Raw genomic sequence first — 6,246 nt, forward strand, 5'->3', positions numbered from 1 at the left:
AGGTCAAGTGACAGAGGTCAGTAGCCACTGGAGTCAGTGGCCACTAGTACACATTTCCTTGTCACATGTAAGCAGAGTCAGGATGAGCTCTACCCTGACATCTGGTGGCGAGTCATGGTGGGTTGTGGAAAAGAACTTCAGGGGCTGATCTCATATGCATAGGTTCACCCACCCTGGCTAGATGGTCACTTTGGCTCAGCATTATTCATAAAAAAGGAAGCGTAGACATCTGTGTCCAGTTGAAATTACAGTGGGAACATGAGCATGCAGAATCTAGTTGCCCAAGTTCTTTGCAAAAGCACCGTCAGAAATGTCAATGATCAGAATGTTCACAATAAGATTGATTTTATATAAAGTTCGATGTGACCATTTCACGTATTGCCCTGACCGGTAGCCATAATTACCGTTCGCCCTCTTGGTATTAAAGGAGCAATTGTATGACAAGTATGTGAACGTGTGAAATGAACCATACTACTAAATTGTTTCTCAGACATCCTGCATTAGTTATCCGATAACAAAAAGGAAAGGGAGATATTTTATTGAGCTGATTATACTCAGAGGATCCAAAAAAAAAGGTTCAGAGGCATCATTTTCATAGGTCCTGTATTTGCAGCGATGTCGTAAAAGCTGGGGAATGAATCCGCTTATCCTTCACCAGTCAGAGAAAAGGGGATTGTAGATTCTAGCTGTTCTTTTAACCCATATAAACTCCATGCTGGGCCATAGAGAATGAGCCAGGATACTGAAGTGCTACAGAATAAACAGCATTTAATGCACTGATTTTATTTTTACTAATGAGTATTAGTATGTGTGTGGGCGGGGGGGCGCGGTTAACTTATTTCTGACTAACCCTTGGCTGAGCTTGAAGGTCTGTCAAAGGCGTAGGTCTGTCTGGCCATTTTAAAGTTCTAGAACAAGAGGAAAAAGAAGTTGGCTAGTTGAAGCTTTTCTATAGTCATATAACGAACCGCGGTAGTTTTTTTACAATTACATTTGACAAGCTTTTACTCCATGTGGGAAGACTGGGGACTAATGAAAGACAACCTACCCAAATCCTAGTTTAAAAAGCACAAGTACAAAAAATGTGCTTTTAGCAGAGCAGCAGAAAGGACGGGACACTTGTATTAGACAGCGGAACGGATCATGCTGTACCATTTCATACTGTTCTTGCTTCACTTCCACACTCAGCCTGGGCCAGCTCGGATCCATATGAGATTAGGTGACCGCCATGAAAAACCCAGTTGTAATAAGAATTGCTGCAGAGCTGAAAAACCTGGTTAGTTATTTGGGGTTGATGTTGCCCTACCTCCTCACAAGACCAGTGTGTTCTCCTTCTTTGGCTTCCCCACTTTATTAGTCATTCTCAACATGCTGAAAGAAAAACTAATGTATAAACATTGTAAATGAGTGATAAGGCTTCAAGCACTGTAAATGAGAGACAGTGGCCCATTACCTGTGAGCTGGAGGATAGCTGGGAAGCTAAAGGGCTGGAATTACCATCCAGAAACTCGCAGTTTCATTGTTTGCTCATGGTTGCTCATGCATGATACAAGGGAAAAACAGCTAATTGGAGCTTGACCTTATGCATTCAGAGAAATGTAGGATCATAGAATACAGAGACATAAGTAACCTATTAGTTCATTACATCCATCCAATCCAAAGAATGAGCCCCAATTAACTAATAACCTAGTTTCCTCGTATCTCTTTTAAGTACTTATATGCTCCTGATCACCATAGTATATGAATGTCTCACAATTTTTACTGTATTCATCCTCACACTACCCCTGTGAGGTAGGCATTGTAACACCCTATTTTACAAATGGGGAACTGAGAGACTAAGTGACAAAAATCTGTGACCTAGGAGGGAAGATAGCCCAGGTGTTCAGCATCTCAGTCCAGCACTCTAACCACTGGATCACCCTTTTTCTCTGTGTCAGTTTAACAACTCCCTCGTTGGGTCATCAGGACCATTTGAACTAAAAGCATGAGCCTTTATTATGTGAGCTAAAGCAGGTACCTTTATTAGGCTCTTATGTGAACCAGCCACTAGAGGGAAACAAAGACACATTCACCCAAAGTGAATTACATACTTCCCCTGCCTGGGATATTTGTTCAGAGTAACTAACGTCTACCAAAATTCAAGCCCCACTTGAAGTGCCACTTTTGTAATGATCCCCTGCTTAGGTGGTCTGCAGGGTTTGAACCCAGGACCTTCAGGTTTGAAAGCATGATGCTTTCACTTCAGCTAAAAGAACAAATCTACTGAGCTGGTAACTGCAGGAGGTTGTAGAATAGGACAAAAGACACATTGTCCTATGATGGGTTATGCTAGTACCTTTGATGTTATCACTGACAGTGTTCCCACAAAACAACCCACAAGACATATACACACAACAAATCCAGACTTTGTAGGAAGAAACATTAATATCTCCAAAAGAAAATAAAAAGCAAAAGCTCATATACAAAACTCAGTATCTTTTCAAATTGCATTTTTATGCTTTGAAGTATTCACTGGTCACTCTTAAAGAGCTCAGTGATTGTAATAACTACAAGGACTGTGCCCAAGATGAGCAGTCATTCTCCCATTTGCATGAGCAGGACTGACACCCATACAAAGATGGGAAATTAGACCCTGTAGATTGTATAATACTTTATTGTAGGTTTAAAAAGAAGATAATCTGTGGTTTCAGCGCTCTTTCATAAATTTAAACAGCCTATTGGCTTTGTGGACAAGAGCTCAAGAATGCCATAAATTATATATTCTATGGCTTTCAATAACAAATATATAGTGTTCAAGTTTATAAAAAGATGTTGGCAAATCCTGTAATAGGAATGCCTGCAAAAAAAAAAAATAAAAATCTGTCCTCCAGATGAAGTTTCCTAAAACATAGAATTTCATTGATAAGGTTTTTTCCATGTATAACCAGCTGTTTTCCTGTACAGTACTTAAAAGTCCCCCCCCTTTTCCTTTTAAAGTATGTGATTTTTTTTCGTAATAACTGACAAAGAGGCCAGAATGAAAACAACATACAGTACTCAGACATGTTAGCAACGAGTTACAGCATATTACATACAAATTCTGGCAGACTAGAATGCTCAGTGCAGGTGACTCAGCTGTGGAGAGATTAGACATAATTATATCTGGAGGCTGGAAATCCCATAAGGTGCAATATCACACACTGGCTGCTTATTACAATACTCCACTTTCATTTTCTAAGGGAAGAACCATGTTGTGATATTTTTGTGCAATATCAAGCTGTTACCCAGAAGAGCTGCAAGTGTGAGCAGATACCACCTCGTACTGTGTGACAGGTGTATAATTTTTTGAACCTTGATCCATGTCATGTTAGTGAGGTCCAGAGAACAAAATCCGTCTCTTGCCCGCACTCCTGTGGTCAGACCATTATTAAACAATTCCAGAAGAAGTTGCTTTGAAGTTGCATAATAATTCATCATTGGTATAAAATAATAATAATAAAAAGACTAAGTTTAGGATGGTTCAGATTGTCCTATCTTCTCTGTGAAGAATTCAAGGAGCGACACTGAGCAAAATCTCATTTGCATATTACTAACCTTTACTAAACTGACTGATAGGTATACAGGCAAATCGCTCTCAGGAAGGAACTCTCCTTTTTGCTCTCTGATTAATTGTCTTATATCTTGAACATAGAAGATATTTTTGCCTTATATCCTTCTTTAAAAACTGTGATGTGATGTTGCCAAGGAGATGCATGGATTTACTACTCACAATGCAGGCACGGGAGTATTTATCGACTCTAGCTGTTGTGTCCAATATTAGAAATTGTAAACTGCTACTTTGCATTGGGGATTGTTTAAAGTGGGATGGACTGGGAGTGTGCAACTGCTGCACTTACATTTCTGTTGGAAAAATATAGGATATTTTGGGTCCCTACGAAGAATTTTATAACGGGGCTTTTACCTTAGTATCAATGGTTACGGGAAATTACCCTGAAAGGCAGTGAGCTGCAATCTAATGCTAGTGGGTGTCTATATCTCTTCGGCTGGTATGACCTCACTGAGATACAGAGGATGTTTACTCAACCATAGTCCCGATCAACTGTCAAAGGGAACCCAAGGTCTCCTTGTCTTCACCTCATGGCTCATCCTTATCTTTAAAGACACACCTTCAAGGCTCTGTGTCACAGACCCCACGTTCTTCTCCCTAAAGCTTGGATGTAGTCTACTGCTAGAGCACTCACAATGGAAAAACAGACATAGAAATGTTCTCCATGTTCTGAATCTAGGGGCCACCAAATGAAATTAATGGGCAGCAGGTTTAAAACAAATAAAAGGAAGCTCTTCTTCACACAACGCACAGTCAACCTGTGGAACTCCTTGCCTGAGGAGGTTGTGAAGGCTAGAACTATAACAGAGTTTAAAAGAGAACTAGATAAATTCATGGAGGTTAAGTCCATTAATGGCTGTTAGCCGGATAAGGAATGGAGTCCCTAGTCTTTGTTTGTGAGAGGGTGGAGATGGATGGCAGGAGAGAGATCACTTGATCCTTACCTGTTAGGTTCACTCCCTCTGGGGCACCTGGCATTGGCCACTGTCAGCAGACAGGATACTGGGCTGGATGGACCTTTGGTCTGACCCAGTGTGGCCTTTCTTATGTTCATAATCTTCTCCTTCCCCTCCCAGTCTGCTTTTCCTCCTCCTCCTCCTCCTCCAATCATGTGCTGTGTTCCCCCTTAACCATCTCCCACTGCCTCAGTATTGTAGCTTTCCCCCTTCCCTACCATGCTGCCTGATTTTGGGGGTATTCCCCTGGAAAAACTGGAGATCAGGAATTACAACAGAAACAAAAGGACAACAGCAGGCCATGATAAAAAAGATGAGAGATGGTGTTCATAGGCTGCTGTTGAGGCTGTTGAAGGCATTTTTATGTGTATCTCAATCCCTGTACCTGGTATACTGGTACTATGGCAATGTGCATCCTAGCAATAACTAAAAGGCACCTGGTGTAGATAACACAGAATAGATAACAGGGATGGAGAGAGATGTTGTAAAAGCCACTTTAATTATGGCCTGTCTGCATCCCAAATCACCTCGGTTGCCTCGCCCTAACCATGTGCTGCATTACTCACCTGCTCCCTTCATCCCCCACCAGACCTCTCAACTATATGAGGTTTCATGGTACATCGTGCTTTGGAGCTGAACGTTGCTGCCTGTTCCTGCCTTCTGAGACAGGTTTCAGTATCTGTGCTGCTCTGGGCACAAAGAGGGAGCAGAAGAGGAGGAGTGTGTGGGTGGCACACCCCCATTACTATTGCCAGCTGGACGCCCCAGCTGCAGGCACCATCTTCAGCTTGAGGGAGTCCAGAGCTGCGTTTCACAGTTGTTCAGAAGTCTGTAAGTGAGGCGGTAAGAGCACAGGGAGAAAAGAAGGGGAGGAGTAAGGAGGGGAGGACAAGGAGAAACAAACGAGCAAAAATAGAGGAGGCAAACGTGTTCCACATTTCAGTCAATTGTTACACATTTTGGGTGGCTTGTGTCACAAGCTGGCAGGTTTGAAGGTTGAGAGATGTCCCTTCCCTGACATGAACAGTGCCACCTTGATAGCCACTACATGACACTCCGCTAATCCAAAAACACTGGGTTAGTTCTAGCAATATTAGGATATAACATTAGGATATTGGACAGTAGAGAAACCAAAGTCTTATTGGTCAGTCCAAGCTGCCCTCTAATTCAGGCACCCTATCCATTGCATTCATTTAACACTGTCCCAAAGTGGAGCAATATTGCATTATATTTAGACCAGATCTCTCTTTTGCAAAGCATTCTCTTGAGGTTTGTATGAAGTGCTGCAGTGCGTGAATGTATTTTATGCACTGGACGCGTACTATAGTCTCTTGTACTGCAATACAGTGAAACTTGGAGATGCCAAATAACGAAGACACTGTCATACATAAGCCTGACCTTTTAATACACTAACCATACATGGTATCTTTCCACTATTTAGACAGTTAAACTGTTTGATTCTTTTGCTGATGAAAGTGGTGGTCTACAATGCCATCAGCTATGAAATGCTGGATTTCCATTATGTGGTTTGCTGAATCCTGCGGGGGGTGTTGGATTTTTTTCCTCCCTGTAGACATTCGTAGAGACTCAGATCTCTCTCTGCAGAGCCCACAATATGAATTCCTATCATTTTTGTAAGTTTGCCACACTTTTTCTGCTGACTTCACTGTATACATTTCTAAATATCAGCTAACCATGCCTGCA

The sequence above is a fragment of the Caretta caretta genome, chromosome 1 (genome assembly GCF_965140235.1).
Source record: "Caretta caretta isolate rCarCar2 chromosome 1, rCarCar1.hap1, whole genome shotgun sequence".
Taxonomy (NCBI): Eukaryota; Metazoa; Chordata; order Testudines; family Cheloniidae; genus Caretta; species Caretta caretta.